Here is a 17177-nt window from a genome sequence, read left to right on the forward strand (position 1 = left end):
TATGCTCAATAGAATATGATGAGGGTGAAAGTTGAAATTCAAAATACTCTAAGATAGAGGAAGAGATCACTTTCATCTGACTAAATCAGGGTTGGCTTCATATGAAGACTGTGATCCTTAAACTAGGCTCTGAAAGAAGAGAAGCAATTTATAATCTATTATTATTAAGTTCCTTCTCTGTGCCAGGCGCTTTGCTAAACTCTAGGGATATGAAAACAAAGAAGCAGTCCTTCCCTTCAAGGAATTTTAGATTCTTCAAGTTTCCTAAAAGCACCTTGCTTTGTGTGGTAAATTAGGGAAAGGGACTGGACCTGTGATTTTATTGTGGGCACACTACCCAGAGAAGAAACACTCTCTCTACCAATATAAGCTTGATCCTTTATCTGCAGGTCTTCTGCCTTCAAGGATAGCCTTTTATTACTACTCCATGTTGCCTCATGGCTACGAAATTACAGCTTCAAAAAAGTTAGCAGAAAGTTTTAACATCACTTCCTTTGGAAGCCTCATGTAGCAAAGAAAGCTCTCTGTATATCCCCATTGTGAGATCAAGAGCACAGAGAAGGAATCTTCCAAGACCTTCTTATCCCCCAGTATCTCTAAATCATAGCTCCCTGCCCCAAATCATCCGTTGGTGAGGATAAGAACCCTCTTCATCCGTGTCATGCAGAAGAAGCTCATATTCTGCCTAAGTCCTCATTTTTGTGGGTCATTATCATTAGTACAATGGTTACTTGTAACAACATACATTCTGTGGTTACTGTCTACATGGTAACAGAAAGTTTCCACTGCAGACACCCTTGTAACCATTTGGGCCAGAGTAACTACTCTGTGGCCATGTCACATATTCTTTTCTCACACGCATTCATGCACACTTGCTAAACTCGATCTTTGGTTGGGGTAAAGTTTCCAGTTCACCATTCTCAGTAATTGATTCCCATCACTTTGTTGAAGCCTCATCATTCACTGTTAGGATTTAAGGTATTTCTTGAAGCGTTTTCCTGGTTATGTTGGAACAACTGGTTTCCCTTTGGTCAAGAGAGGGAAAGAGATTTGCCTGCTAACACACAGCAGATCATAAGCAACAGCCAAGGTTAAAACTTGAGTCCTCATTCATAATGTTTTGTGGCTTCCTGATTCAGGCTGCCTTCCAAATGCTGATGTGTTGGTGGGATACCCATATCTGGGACTTCGGTAGCCCTAGAATTAACTTCTCCTTGACCCCCTCCCCACATCTACTTTCTTTTCTCCTCACAGCAGATGCCAGAGGGACCATCCCTGATTCCTAGAGACTTTCTCTGAGGCTGCTGTGTGATGGAAGCCTTCTTGTAGCTCTGAGAAGCATGTACCTCTCATCTTTGCCAGCTGTCAATTGCAATTGTTGATTTAAAGCCAGGATTTGGCCTCCAGAAAAGGGGATCCTGTGTCTTTAAACAGCTGTGCGCCAGTGTGTGTAAATGAGCTTGCTAATCCAGTGACTAATTCAGTGTATTATAAAGCTGCAATGAGCACGCTGCCAAGCCAGGGCCCTCTCCCAATTGGAGTGCGTGTGTTAGACTCAGAGTTATTTCTTTGAGTCCTGTAGTACGGTCTGTCTCTGAAATACAGTCTCTTTCATCTTCCCTATCCATAGAAGTGAAAACAGGATTCCTCTTCTTGCCCCCTTTCACGTCCTCCAAGGCACTTCTGGCTGTTGCTTTTCTTAGATACTCCTTCTTCCACCTTCCACCCCCCCCCCCCTCTTCCTCCCCCCACTTCATTCTCGATGTCCATTTATTTACTCATCCGAGGGTGGAGAATGCTGACTTTTGAGTCAGGGCTGAGGGACCAATCAGAGCTGCTGTGGTACATTCCGAGAGACAAAACTCATGATCTGTCTTGGAAAAGAATTTTCCGAAAAGATCCCTTTTTGGTTACAAACAAGTCAGTGACTGGGCCTTCCTTGGAGCAGCATTTCCACTGAGTTCGGGAAATACCTCGGATCATTGTATTTGCTGGGCAGGCTAGAGCTTGTTTCAGTTTTCCTGCCACCTGAGCCCTTCTTACACATCCTTTGGGTTCTGAGGGGTGACATTTGTCAGAGGCAGATGGTGACTTTCATCTTCATTCCTTTGAAAACCTTATAAAATGAGCACTAAGCAGAACTCTTGAAATAGGAGTTGGGGGTCAGGGCAGCTGAGTGGCTCAGTGGATTGAGAGCTAAGCCTAGAGATAGGAGATCCTGGGTTCAAATCTAGCCTCAGACCGTTCCTACTTGTGTGACCCTGGTCAAGTCACTTAACCCTCATTGCCTAGCCCTTACCACTCTTCTGCCTTGGAACTAATACACAGTATTGATTCTAAGGTGGAGGGTTAGAGTTAAAAAAAAAAAAAAGAAATTGGGGCATTCATTTTTGCCGTGGGATTTGGTTAGACAAAATTTTTTTTACATGGGTAGAGTTTGAATGGATGATATCTGCATCACTAACAGCTTCCTCTCTTCACAGTAGTCTTTCTCAGTTGTCCCATATCTTGTTTAGGAAATTTTGTCTAGCTTGATTGCTGCCCTATTTATTTTTTTGGTATGCTAGTGTCATTTCTCTAATCCTAGGGATATTAGATATACCTGCGTAGTACAGTTGAATGTAAGCTTCTTGAGGACAGGGACTGTTTTTCATTTTTGTCTCCATCCCTTTAGCACTTAACCCAGTATGCCATAGGCACTTAATAAATGCTTGCCTAATTGAATTGATTTAGGAGGCAGGATGCGAAGAAATTAAACAGTTTGACTGTAGGTTGGCCAGCAGGTGAAATGAGGAGGAAAACTAATAATAAGTGTTTGTAGAAGTGAAATGAAGGGAACTGACTTCTGAAGTAGGGCACCTGCCTGCTCTCTGTGCTCCTCTACCTGTTTCCCCCTGATTCTCTGGGTACTCACGTGGGTGGCCCCTGCATCTCTCTGAATTGTTACTTTATGCTCATAGGTAAGAGTGCACTCCCTCCTCTTTTCAGTCTAAGCTCAGTCTTTATTTTAAAGATCCTCTTGGTCAGGACTCCAAGTCTTTACAGAGATAATGAGCCCTTTCACTGGCTGCTGGAAGGCACTTCAGTCAGGGGAAAGCTTGAGGCTGTGGTGGCTGTAATTTCCTAATAGCTTCCGGATGATATGCAGTCATTTGTTAGCTAGGGATGAGAGCTCTTTATCCCACAGTCTCTCTCCCTTTCCCACCTGACCCAGGCATTAGGGGAGTAGTTGTGGTCCCCTCCCCCATAATCATTGATCATCTTCCTCTTATCCCCAAACCTATCAAGCGCATCGATCTGGAGATTGGGGCCGCCTGGCGACTTACCATCCTCTTGGGTTTGCTGCTGAAAAAGGCATCCGGTGCTGTCTGCTCTAGGGCTGGCTTAGGCTAGACACAGGGGCATCTGTGGGATCAGTGGAGTACCTGACACTATTTACTTGTCTTTGCTAAAGTCTGGTGGGTTCAGACAGCATTATCAAGGGGGGAAGAAAAACTTACAGGATCTATATAGTGAGTGAAATTTATTGAGGCAGGACATTCCCTTACTACAGCTTAGCTAATAGGTATATCCTTAGGTAGTAAATGCACTGTCCTTGTAGTTCTTCATGACTATTTTCATTTCTGTGTAAAAGCCATTAGTAAGAAAGGGTGGCTTGGACTGCCTCTGGAACTGCTCTGTCCCAGGGCTGAACTCTTTTGGGTTAGGAATGTGGCCTTATTCATAACTGAGAACAGCTTGACTGTTGTCAAGAATAGCCAGGGTGAATTGATCTACTGATATCCAACATTCCTATAACAGGTTCTTTAAAATCATATCCTAGCACTGTCACAAAGTTGCTGTCCCCCTTCCCTGGAGAATTCCCCTTTTCTCTCCCCTTTCTTTTTTCTATGACTCAATTTCTTCATCTGAAAACTATAGTGCTGGAATGCTGCATTCAAGCACCTTTGAATAACTTTGTTAGGAGCTAGACATTTAAGATTCCAGAATTTTCTCTCTTCTCTTTTTGTTTTCATCTAGGCAAGTGCTAACATGAAAAGTCCCCTTCACTAGGTTTAAAAGTAGAATCTTTTCATTCTGGCTAGACTGTCAGGAGTAGCCAGAGTGAATTGAGTATGATAAAAATTAGGCGGCCCATGAAAGATGTTTTAAAGAAGTTGATGTTAGAAGATAATGTGATGTAATGGAAATCAGTGGCTGATTTCCAGGTCATAGTTCCAGTCATGCCATTTACTGAGATCTTGAGAAGGATACTTCTCTGACTTTCAATTTAATTATCAGTAAAACAAAGGCTTATCTCTAAGGTCCCTTCTGCCCTCATTATTCTATGATTGCCGTTGAATCGTTAGTATGCTATTTGGACCTCCCTCTTTACAATGAATTTTTCCATTGTAATATCTCACAACCTAGAATATAAACTCATAATTTAGGGTATAAGAAGGAAATAATGTTGAATCCCAAATCTGCTATGATTTGGACTTCTAAATGGACTGTTTCAGTGACTTGGACCTAAGAATCTAGTTGGTGAATATGTCATGGCAAAAACCCAAAGGAAATGGCCTTCCCAGATCATAGGAGAATAGGAGAATTTGTATATTGCTTGTTTAGTCTTGTATAGGAAGCATTATCTTCCTGTCTTTTTCTTAGCCAGTACCATTTTGTTTTGATGACCACTGTTCTATAGTACAGTTTAAGATCTAGTACTGTGTCTTCCTGTCTTTTTAAAAATTAAAACATTCTGAATTTAAATAACAAATTTTAAAATTCAAAACATAAAAGGGGATTCCACACGAAATTGCGGATCTGTTTCATACTGCTTCCTTTTAAAATGTAATAATATAAATTATGATATTAATATATAAAATAAATTCCACATACTACTTTCAAAACTTTCATACCTACATTTTCTTCTAAATTTTCTTCTTTTATCTTTTGCATATTTGTAAAAACATTTCAATTACTTTTCTTTTGGCAATACTATTGCTAACCGTTTCCCATGAAATTAAGAAAAAAACAAAAGAAAGCAAACCCGTGTAAAAATAAGCACAGTAGAAAAAAATGAATTCACATAGTGGTCAGGTCCAGAAATATGTCTCTCTCTACACTTTATATCCATCACCTCTGTGTCAGAAAGTCGATTCTCTTTCTAATTTCTATGCAATTCTATCTTTGTGAACAAGAATAACCCATTCTAGGTTGATGAGTTATTGTAGGGGTGGTATTAATATAGCATGGGAGCCAAAGGGAAACAAGGGGTTTGGACCATAAATCCTTTACAATTTTGTGATTTTGAAATAAAGGATAGTTCATGACTCCCCTTCATTGTCAGATCTTTGCTCTCCTTTCTTTACCATTCCCCTGTTCCTTGTTCAGCCCACATACACTGAATTACCAAGGAAGAAAATATTCAACCAGGAGAAGTACTGTTAAAATTTTATAGCAAATTCTATAAATTCTTTTGCTCTGTTATTTGGCCTGGGGTAGGCGTTTGTGCTTCATGTAGCCATAATAAAGGCAGAATGGAGAAATAGCAGTAAGAAAAAGTATCAGGTGAGGTGCACATGGTGGTTGTCCAAGATTATAAGCAAATGCAAAAGCTAAGAGATTAGGTAATAATTAAAGCTAGCATTTATATAGAGCTTTAAGGTTTGCAAAGCATGTTACAAATATCATCTCATTTGATCTTCACAACTCGGAGGGAAGGTGCTATTATTATCTCCATTTTATAGGTAAGGAAACTGAGGATGATGGGAATAAAGTGACTTGCCCAGGGTCACACAGCTAGTCTGAAGCTGGATTTGAACTCAATTTTTCCATCTCTTGCGGTGAGCTTGGGCAGAGCCTCAGCTATAGTCAATCAGACAAACGATCAATTAAGTTATGGAGAGGTCCTGATGACCTTTTTGAGGCAAAGCTCTGTGTATCCTTATTTCTGGTAGTCCATGCGAGTGACTTTTACTGGCAATCTTGAATCACTCATTCCTTAAATCTGGCCAGTTTATAGTAGGATTTCCAGTTGCTCTGCAGAGCTAAATATGTCTTTGAAAAGCCTGTCCTATAAGTTTCTGAAGTTACAAAACAATGTTTGTTATGTATACAAACTCCAAAATGACTGTCACTCTCTTCTTTTGCAAGCCCTGAGATTCAGGTTAGATTCTAAACTATAGGTAAGTTTAAAATAGATGATCTAGAAGCCTAGGATCCAGAGAAAAGACTCTTTCAAGTTCCCACCAAATATTTCTTCTAATGTCAATTCACACTGGCCAGTCTCCCAGGATAAAGTTTTCTGTAGGTTTCTTAAATTATAAGGGAATGATTCCATCAGCAAGGGTGACAGAAGGTTCTAGGAGAGTCAGAGGAATGAACTTTTGTCTTTTGGGAGCATGTAATGAGAAGAGGAGAATAGAGATTATGTCTAAGAAGGGAGGAAGCAATACTTGTTAAAATAAGGCAGTAGAGTGGTTCCTTTAGGATGATAGGAATTTACATTACCTCTCAGAGTTCTGATGTTTATGGGGTTTTTGTGAGTCAAACAATTCATTCAGTTTTTTGTTTCTGCCAGATTCTCTAACCCAGATATGTTTCTTCGTTATTCATGTATTACACTTTTACTTCTATTTCAGTTGCCCTGATCCATTTTGTTTGCCACATTGCTACACAGATTGCCTTCATTTCCAGGATATTGGTTCATACACTGTTTGGGCCAGTGGAGTAGAGTGGAAATAAGGGCCCTGGGATCCATTTCTGACCATTAACTGCCTTTTGTAGTCCTTGAACGCTCACCAGCTGTGTGGCTCAGTTTCTTAATCTATAAAATTGGAATATTAACACTTACCAGATAATCTCTCAGGGGATGTAGTGAGATTGACTGAGATGTTAGGGAGATGATAAATGTTTTGGCTCTTCCCACCCAGCTGACTTGACTCAGGAGTAGTGTTGAAGTTAGAATTATGAAGAAACTGTCTCTGTTGGTTAATTCTTATGACAAATTATGAAGTGGGAGTTCTACTGCTCAATACATCTCCTTATTATATTCAGACCATTTTGAAATTTGGAAGTTTGGGCTTTGATTTTGAAATTTGGAAGTTTGGGCTTTGATTTTGGGATTGGGATTCCCAGACATCAACAGTGGGACCTTTCATTAAACCTTAAGAAAACATGACACAGCATGCTCATTCTAGACAGCTAGATGGTACAATGGGTAGAGTGCTGGAACTAGAATCAGGACTGGATTTCAAATTTGTTCTCAGGCACAAATTGGAAGTGTTACTCTGGACAAGTCACTTAACCCTTGTCTGCTTCAGTTCCTTTATCTGTAAAATAGGGATAATAATTGCACCTACCCCCAAAGTTGTTATAAGCATAAAATGAGATAATATTTATAAAGTCCTTTTTAGATATTAAAGTGCTATGTAAATATAAGTTATTATCATTATTTTTATCATAGAGAGTAGTCTGTTTTGAAAAATTGTTAATGGAAAATCACCTCTGAGGTCATGACTGAGTTATAATGCCTTAAACCCAACTTGTCTTTGCTTTTTACCTCACCCAGATGCCTTTCATTCAGTATTTGGTATCTCTTTCAGGTTTATCTGACTATTGCTGGCCTTTTGGCAATCCTGAGGGGGATTAGGAATATTAGTGAGGTATTTAGAGAGGATTAGAGCTGATTATCACTCTAAAAGCTGTTAAAGTCAGAGTTTAACTTTCCAAAGATTCAGAGAAACTGTCAGAAAGAGATGAACTAAAGAAAAGGCAAGGTGAGTTTTGGAAATCTGCCTCATAGGCCCCTTTCTACTGATAGCAAAAATAGTAAATTATAATAGTAGAGCACATTTTTCTAGCACTGTGGGGTTTACAAAGTATATTCCTTATAATAATTTTATGAGAGTGGTAATTCAAGTTTTGTTATCTTTGTTTTACAAAGGAAGAAACTGAGGCCTACAGAAGTGAACAGAGCTTTGCCCACAGTTATAGGACTAGTGTCAGACCAAAATTTCAACCCTGGTCTCCAGCCTTCAGGTCCAGTGTTCTCTTTACCATGATTGTTACTTATTTAGTTAATTTTCTCTACCTCTTGTCACTTGGGGTTTAGTCAGTGATTAGTACTTTTGTTTGTTTAGTTTTTCTCCTGTACCCAAAGGAGCTAATCTTGGAATACTGGCTTATTTTACCCTGCACTTTTTTCCCTTTTCTAAACAGAAAGCTGAAAGGGATTTCAGAACTCATCAGAGTCCAGTCTGAGCAAGAATTTGCACTGTGACATTTCTGAACATTGCTGGTCATCTGTATTCTACATTGGTCTATATAGCATGATCTTGCCTTCTTTGTGCCTATATTATTTCTGAATAGCTGCCCCATCCCTGACCTGTGCATTACAGCAAAAGGTGATTAGCCATCCTAGAGTTTCTAACGCAGTTGTTCTTAATATGAGGTTCTGTGGATCCCCAAATAGTTTGTGGATAGATTTCAGGGGGTGTCTAGGAATTCAGATGGGAAAATTATTTATTTTACCTACTTCCAAAATTTAGCATTTCCTTCCATTATGCATTCAAAGCAAAATGTTATTCTGAGAAGGCTTCACCAAAACACCAAATGGTTCCATGATACAAAACAGGTTACAAACCCCATGGTCTAAAGAGATCCTAAGGGATCAAAGAACTTGGATATGCACAAAAAAAGGACTTTTTACTCCCTATTCCCCTCCTCCAGCAGCAAGGTTGTTTTTTTTTTTTTTTTTTTTTTTTTTGTCTCAGTGACCTCCTAACTCAGGTCCAGTTGGAGACGTGCTTAAAGGGCAGACGTCCAGTTCCTCCTGTCTGGCTGAGACTGACTGGCAGATATAAATAGATTAAGACTTCGTCTGCATCTATTGTTCTATAACTACTCATTGTTCCTCAAAGCTTTTTTGTAATTACAACTGCTCCCTTATTGTGCAGCTTTCTGAATTCCACTTATCCTTATTTTTGCATTGGTGCTGTGTATGTCTTACACCCCACAGCTTGACAAAACTTGGCAAGATGTGTGTGGGAAGGAAGATGTGTTAGGGTACAGATGACCTCAGTGAGTGGGGCAGGGGGATGCTGTAAATATAGTGCATTTTGATTTCAGCAGGGCACTTGGCAGTCATTCACAAAGTTCTTGTGGACATTGGTATAACAACATTTACTTTTATTTAACTAAAAAACATATAACAATTAACACCTGATGTATTTCACGATAATGTTGCAAACTACTTTCTATTCATGACCTCATTTGATCTCACAATAAAATAGGTGCTCCAGATAGCATTCTCCACATTTTATAAATGAAGAAAGTGAGTATCTAAAGGGTGAAGTGATTTGCCCATGGTTTACACATTCAGAGTCAGAGACAGAATACAATTCAAGGACCTTTCACTCTTGAGTGTGGCACTCCTTCCTTCCAGTGGAAAGAATCCTAAAAATTGGAAGAGAAACTAGAGATTGTCTTACAAGTGGAGAGGGCTAGATTTGGGGTCAGAAGACTTGGGTTTAGGTCTCAGCTTTGTCATTTACTAGTTGAGTAATCTTGAGTGAGTCCATCTGTACAAGGAAGAGAGTGAATTAGATGATCTCTAAGTAGTGGTGTGTTGGTAAATGGGGCTTTTGAATTTAATCTGCATTATTAAGATTTTCTTACCTACTTTCTAAAGCCTTAGATAATCAATAAAACAATAAATCAAATCCTGATTTGTAGCATTTGTGGATTTCCAAAGCGTAAATACCTATACCAAAGATTTAACATTTGGTTCTGGAGAGCTGGCACTTCAGTCTGGCTCCAGCATACCATTGCTTCTAAAGAGCCTTTCTAGTTCAAATATTCTATAATTCTGGTTCTTAATAAAGAATCAGCTTAATAGAGAGCAAGATTCAGAATCTATTTCATAGTCCAAAGTGGAGAAATGCAAACTAAATGATAACACTTTGAATAGATTTAGGATGGATTGAACTTTTTATCTTAATCCCCAAATATATTCTTCTCCTAACTTCTCTGTTTCTATTGATGGCATTGTTATGCTTCTAGTCACTCAAGTCTATAAACTTATGAGATATATGTCTTGCAAACCCTATATAAATATATAAATGTTAATTATTGTTATTTTTAATTCATTTAATTTATTTTTATTGTTGTTTTTAATTTATTTAATTTATTTTTAATTCTATCATCCTGGCTCTCCATTCCCATCATTAATCAGGTCCTCAGTTCTTTTGTAATTAAAATTATTAATATTTTGTTTTGACATCAATTTCATTTCTGAAAATATTATTTCAGCTCCCCTACCAGTGAGCTCTCTCTTGTAACAAAAAAGAAAAAAAAAAGATAACAGGGTGGGGCAGCTAGGTTGCTCAGTGGATAGGGTCAAGACTAGAAACAGTAGGTTCTAGGTTCAAATTTGACCTCAGACACTACCTAGCTTTGTGACCGTGGGCAAGTCACTTGCCCTCAGTGGCCTAGCCCTTCTCTTCTGCCTTAGAACTAATACGAATTATGGATTCTAAGATGGGAACTAAGAGTTAAAAAAAATAGTTCAGGCAAACTAACCAATGCATCAGTTGAACCTGACAGTACTAGCAATATTCCATATCCATAGTCTACGTACCTTCCTATCTTTTCCCATAATATCTCATGAATTTGTTCTTTTGTTTTCATTCTTCCTTCAGTCATCATAATTCAGGCACTTGTAGCATAACTGACATTTTATATACTTTATATTTTTATGTATATTTTATATCATCTCACTTGAGCCTTACAACTATCTTGTGGGATAGTTACTTTTAAGTAGCAAGTCCTGTTCATCCTATCATATTTTTGGAAGGAAGGACAAGGATAAGCTAGAGGACATTTAAGGGAAGACAACCAGGATGTTGCAGGGCCTGGATCTCCTTATTTGCAGAATAGCAGAAGGACCTGGGGATATTTAGTCTGGAGAAAACAGTTTTTAGGAATAACATAACATCTGCCTTTAGACATTAGAAAGGTTGTCTTATGAAAGAAGAATTAGCTTTATTCTGTTTAGTCCAAAGGAAAGAATTTGGAACAATAGTAAGGCCTGATATAATTAATCACATGTTAATTATATTATTTATATATTATATAATAAATGAACAATATATTAATAATATAGCACTTTTTGGTTACAAAGTACTTTTATATCTATCATCCTATTTAGTCCCCAAAAGAACTGTGAGAGACTCCTGCTCCCATTCTTTTTAACATATGGAGCTCAGTTAATGGACTCTGCCAAGGTTGCCTGACTGGTATATGGGCAGGGCCAGAGCTAGAGTCTAGAGTTCTGCTAGGGAAGCAGATTTCAGCTCATAATAAAAAAGAGCTTTCTAACAGTTTGAGTTGTCTCTAAGTGGAATGGGGTGCCTCAAAAAATGGTGAACTCAAGGAGGAGAAAATCATGAATCATGTAACCATGGAAAAATATTCTAAATAAAGTTAAAAAATAATAAAGATTCTTAAAGAACTTTAAAAAAAAGTAGTGAGCTCTCCATTACTAAATCTGTTCAAGCAGTGACTGAATGACCCTTTGTTGGTGTTGTAGAAAAGTTTGCTCCTCTGACTAGGTGACCTCCCTCTTTCAAGTTCTAGGATCCAGTGATCAAGAATAGCTAGATAGCTATATGGCACAGGAGGGGAAGAGAACCCTGGTTCTGGAGTCAGTAAAATCCGAGTTAAAATCCAGCCTTAGACACTAGCTGTTTGACCCTGGGAAAGTCCCTTAACCCTATTTGCTTCAGTTTTCTCATTTATAAAATGAGTTCGAGAAGGCAATGGTGGACCACTTCAGTACCTTTGCCAAATGGGGTTATAGTCAGTCAGACACTACTGAAATAGCTGAACAAAAGAAAATCATTTCTATTGACCTACAACCATGTGCCAGGCATTGTGCTAAACATTTAATAAATACTGTTTTATTTGATCCTTATGATAACCCTGGGAGGTAGGTGCAATTATTATCCTCATTTTACAGATAAGGAAACTGAGTCAGACAGTGGTTAAGTGACTTGCCCATACCTCTGAAGGGTCTGGAGACTCAATTTGATCTCAGGTCTTCCTGCCGTCTAAATTTAAAACTATTTTTAATAATTACTTTTCAGGAGGTTGGCAAACATGGTTCAGTGTTATCTAGGAGGATGCATCTAATTTTGGATGTGTAAGAATAGCACATGATCTTCATAAAATTATGGTGATGGTGATAGCTAATATCTCCATCATTTTAAGTTTGCAGAGAGTTTTTCATATATTATCTAATATGTTCCTCAAAAGAATCCTGTGAGGTAGGTGCTACTCTTGATGGCAAATACTTGCTTCTATTTTGGGACCTGTGGCAGTTTTTGTAGGACATTGTTTCATCATCAGTAGTTTGCACATTGGCATTCAGTTTCTCCTTCCCTCCTTTCCCTTGACTCTTCCCAGAACTAGTAGAAATGGGTTGAAATGTTTCTGAATTTTCTGTAGGTCAAGAGCAGGTAGTTCTACTATGTAAGGATAGCTGTGTGTGTGTTTTTCTCTTCTGATTTATTTACTAAAAGGAAAACACATCTGCATAAAAAAAGCTTCAGAATGTAAGAAGAATGTTCATTTTGTTTTTCTTTCTGCAGCATCAAGGCGTGGGGTTTTAGCTTCCTCTATAGAGAGTTTTTGAAGACCAGCTTTCATCTCTAACAGGGCTTTTGATTTTCCTTGGAGGGGGGATAGGATCTTTTCTAATTTTAAAAACTATATTTATATAACATATTAATAAATGAGGGAAATAAATGCTTTGAAAAATTATGGAAGGACAGCAAGGTGGTTCATTGGTTAGAGAACCAGGCCTAGAAACAGGAGGTCTTATGTTCAAATATAGCCTTATTATTCCTAGCTGTGTGACCCTAGGCAAGTTACCTAATCCCAATTGCCTAGCCTTTACCACTTTTCTGCCTTAGAAGAGATATTTATCTCTTCTAAGACAGAAGGTGAGGGTTTAAAAAAAATTATGGACCAATGATGACTTTTTTCTTAATCACTTTCAAGTAGGGGTTGAGTTCATTTTTTGTACTTTGATCTCATGTATCTAGAGATATGCCTGGCATATATTGGTGCTTAATAAATGCTTATTGATTGATTGATTGAAATATCAAAAACCTGGGATAATTATATAGCAGGAAATATTTGCTGAATTAGATGATCTATTGTGTGTATCTTTGGGTGAATGGACTGTTCTTCAAGCTCTTTGGGGCTCTATTTATTAAAAAATGGCGCCATTGGCAAGAAAATATCTATGGAAATAGTATATTCCAGGACTGTGCGCTTTGGGGTTACGAATGTGGCCTCTTTACTCCAAACCCCTAAGTAGACTGAAAGGATAAGTTCTTTAATTTCATAGCTTAACTCTGCTACACCAAGATCCTGTATGAGCACTCTTCTCTCTTCAGGACATCTTTTCTGTGCCTCAGTTTTTCAGTTTTTACTCTGAGCAAACTGCTCTCTAGCCATATATACCACATAGTAAATTTATCTAGAATCATGTGATAGTGAAGAGAGGGAGTATGGTACAGTGAAAGCAAGCACTGGTCCAGTAACCAGGAAACCTGAGATCTAGTTCCAGTTCTGCAAATAATTGGTGATATGATCCTGCTTCCCTTACCTTTCTAAGCTTCAGTTCCTTTGTCTATAAAGTCAGGGGCTGGGTCCTGAGGAAGAGACCAAGACAGTAACTATCTTATTGAAGGATAAGTTGAAAGCACTTAGCATATTGGCAAAGGATGTGATAACTATTTTCAAGTATTTGAAGGGATTTTATATGAAAGAAGGATTACACTTGTTCTTGTCTGGAGGGACTAGAATGCAATTGGTGGGACTTTCAGAAAGGCAAATTTAGATTTTCGAAGTAAGGAGTTGAGACTGGGGTGAACACAAACTTCTGAACCATGGGTTACCCTAAGTGGAAATCGGTTGCCTCCAAAAGCTGTGGTATTAGGGTCTCCCTCAGTAGAATCTTCAAGTAGATACATCTTGACCATTTGCTGGGGATATTCTACAGGCATCTCCTCACGAGCTACATTCTATTTATACTTTCTACTCTTGTTCCCTGACTCTGTTCTTTTTCTCTTCTTATTCTCTCCTCATTCCCAAGTCCCACCTCCTCCTGATTTTTCCCAGGGGCTAAGTCTGGAAGACAGGAGCCCTCACTGGAAGATGCTGGTCTCTGTATTTGCTTCCTGCGTAGGAGGGAGAGGCAGGCCTTGAGAAAACAGTTCAAAAGTGCAGAAAAACTTCAGCCGGTCCAGCCTAAATAAATGGTCTTTACTCCATTTATTTTGCCCATGTTGTCCGTTTTGCCCAGCCTCTTCATTTCCTACCTTCCCCAACTGAACTGACCTTTCCATTCTCAAAAACCCTCTATTTCCCACCTTGCTTTCCAAACAGAATGCCAATTGGGCCTGAAGCCTAGCCTTCACACAAGACCAGCAAATGTTCCTGGTCAGAGAGGCTAATTCAGTGGAGGAAAGGCAGCAGCTTTTGAGTGTCTCAAGTCTCTGGGCTGTGGCAGCTGTCTCTATGAAATCTGCTAGAGATTAAGAAGCATTCCTTCCTCCAAATAAAACTTGTTTTCCCTTAACAAACGAGGAGAAATATATTCATGTTCTCCATTCATTTATCTTCCTGGCTTTTACAATTTATAGAGATATGGAGGAAAGAGGTGGGGAGAGGGAGGAGAGAGAGACACAGACAGACAGAGATAGAGAGTTCTTTAAAAATATACCTGCCCAAATTAATGAGCACCTCAGATGGTAGAGGTAAACTGGTAGTAGCATTAGCCTCCTAATCCCCACTAAAATTACATTGAGGGATAGCAGCAGAATAGAAGATTTTGGATTTTTTGAAAAAAAAATCCTTTCTAGAATAGAATTATTTTGTGACATTTCTGGTTCCAAGAGACTTATGGCACTTTAGATGAAAGTCCAGGGCAGGAGATGGATCAGAAGTTTGAATGATGAGAAGAGCCATTTGGTTGTAAAATTCAGAAGGCCCTTGGAATTGGGAGGGTTCCATTTGCATTTTCCACCCAAGTAGAATAACTCTTATCCTTGTGAACTTTATAAGGAGGAAGAGGACCTGTACTATAAAATTTGGGATCCCTCCAAAATAAGAGTAGTTGTAAGAAATGAATACTGTGTACAAAATCACAAACAAGTGTAAAGTTTATTTGAAAGCTATTATTATAGTCTTCCTTTGGTACAAAATTACTTTCTCTTAAAAGCAAAAATAAAAACTGAGACTTCAATGATTCTTTAAATCAAAATATTTAAGTGATCCCAGTTAAGTGAGAATCTCATGTCCTAGAGCAAATATTCCTTTAAATGACATGTAAGAGATTTATAAACTTAAAGGCTTAAATGCTTAGGAAAAGGTGCAATTTGATTTTCACCAAATGCTTAACATGGAAAATAGTTTTAGGAACCAGAAAGTTACATTTTCATTCTGTGTCACATTTTCTTTGACATTAAAAATTTTTTTTTCAGACTATGGAGTCAGGGAGAAGGGAGAAATGCTTAATTCAGGGTCTAAGATCCAGAGTTGTGGCAGACATATTAGTTGACAGTGATTTAATGAGAGGATTGTTGACATATCAAAAAGGCATTGTAGTTACAAAAGAGAAGATATCTAGCAACTCAATGTTGCAAGGGACCTGGGGGGCATCTAGTTCTACCACACTGTGTGAATCCCTTCTTCGACATCCCTTACAAGTGATCATTTAGCTTCTGCTTGCATACCACCAGTGTCAAGAAACTCCCCACTTCCTACAACCCTATACATTCTATTCTGAATAGCTCTAATTGTTAGAAAGATATGAATTATATTTTGAAGTCTTTCCCTGTAACCTCTAGCCAAGTAATTGTAATTTCCCTTTTAAGGTTACATAGGACAAACCCAATCTTTCACTATGCCAGCTCTCGAAATATTTGTAATTAGTAATCATGTAGTAAACTGGAAAGAATCTGGTATTTATAGACAGACAACTAGGGTTTAGATTCCTGGTTTTTTTAATATATGACATGTCACTTTGGGCTAATCAACTAATCTTTTTTCTACATCTCTAAAAGGAAAGGGTTGATAGTAGATGGGCAAAGATGAAAAGGGACTCTGAGAATACAGGCACACTAATGAACTATTGATGAAATTAGTGAATTGATAACTTACACAAAAAAGTCACTTATCTTCTTTGGTCCAGTGATACCATTGCAAAGCATTCAAAGAGGTACCATATGTTCAAAAATGTTAATTGCAATAATTTCTATAGTAATAAATAAGTAAAAGTTAAGTGGGTGTCATCAATTGAAGAATAACTGAGGAAATTGTAATAAGTGAACATAAGGGAATATTATTGTGCTATAAGAAATGGCAAACATGGAGAATTGTGAACATTGGGAGGACTTATATGATGACTATCATTTGTAATTTGTTCTAAATATTATACTGGATTGTACCTATTGTGCTTTAGTTGATGACTCTTCTGACTTATGCAGAATGAAGTAAGAACCAGGAATACTCTTTATATAATTGCTACTGTTCAATAAAAGAACAAAGAAGCACCTCAGAATTCTGATTAGTATAGTCATTAATCATGACTTAAGAAGATGGGTAGTGAAGCATGGCCCTTGCCTCCTAACAGAGAAGTCATAAGATCATATATTTAGAGCTAAAAGGCACTTCAAAGTTTGAGTACCACCCCTAAACTTTTATAAATGAGGAAACAGAGGCAAATTGGGGTTGTGACCTGTCAAAAGTCACAAAATGAACTAGTCAGTGTCTGAGGAAGAATTCGAACCCAGATTTACTTATTTTAAACTCTGAACTCTTTAGTACTTAAACTGCTCTAGTCTTTAAAAAATGAGGCATATGTTTTCAGATATGACCAATCTATTGATTTGTTTCATTAATTATGCTTGTTACAAATTATGGTTCTGTTGAGGATGGGACTTTGGGGTAAGGAAGAGTTATTGGGAAGGGATAGTGATCTTAAGAATAGAAGAGAAAAAAATCAATAAAACATTTTTAAAAATAGAGGTGTCAGTTTAGATTATCTTTAAGGTTTCTTCTAGCTCAAAATTCATGATTTTTGGTCTACTTTGAGTTTTTTCTTTTTCTTCAGGTTCAATACC

General features: G+C 38.0%; 1 protein-coding gene across 4 annotated transcripts in view; it reads left to right on the top strand.

The window, feature by feature from the left end:
• The window catches only part of ETS1 (ETS proto-oncogene 1, transcription factor), a 182295-nt gene that overhangs the window by 117354 nt on the left and 47764 nt on the right, over positions 1–17177 (top strand). The gene's annotated exons all lie outside the window — the stretch shown is intronic.

The sequence above is a fragment of the Gracilinanus agilis genome, chromosome 3, assembly GCF_016433145.1.
Source record: "Gracilinanus agilis isolate LMUSP501 chromosome 3, AgileGrace, whole genome shotgun sequence".
NCBI classification, from domain to species: domain Eukaryota; kingdom Metazoa; phylum Chordata; class Mammalia; order Didelphimorphia; family Didelphidae; genus Gracilinanus; species Gracilinanus agilis.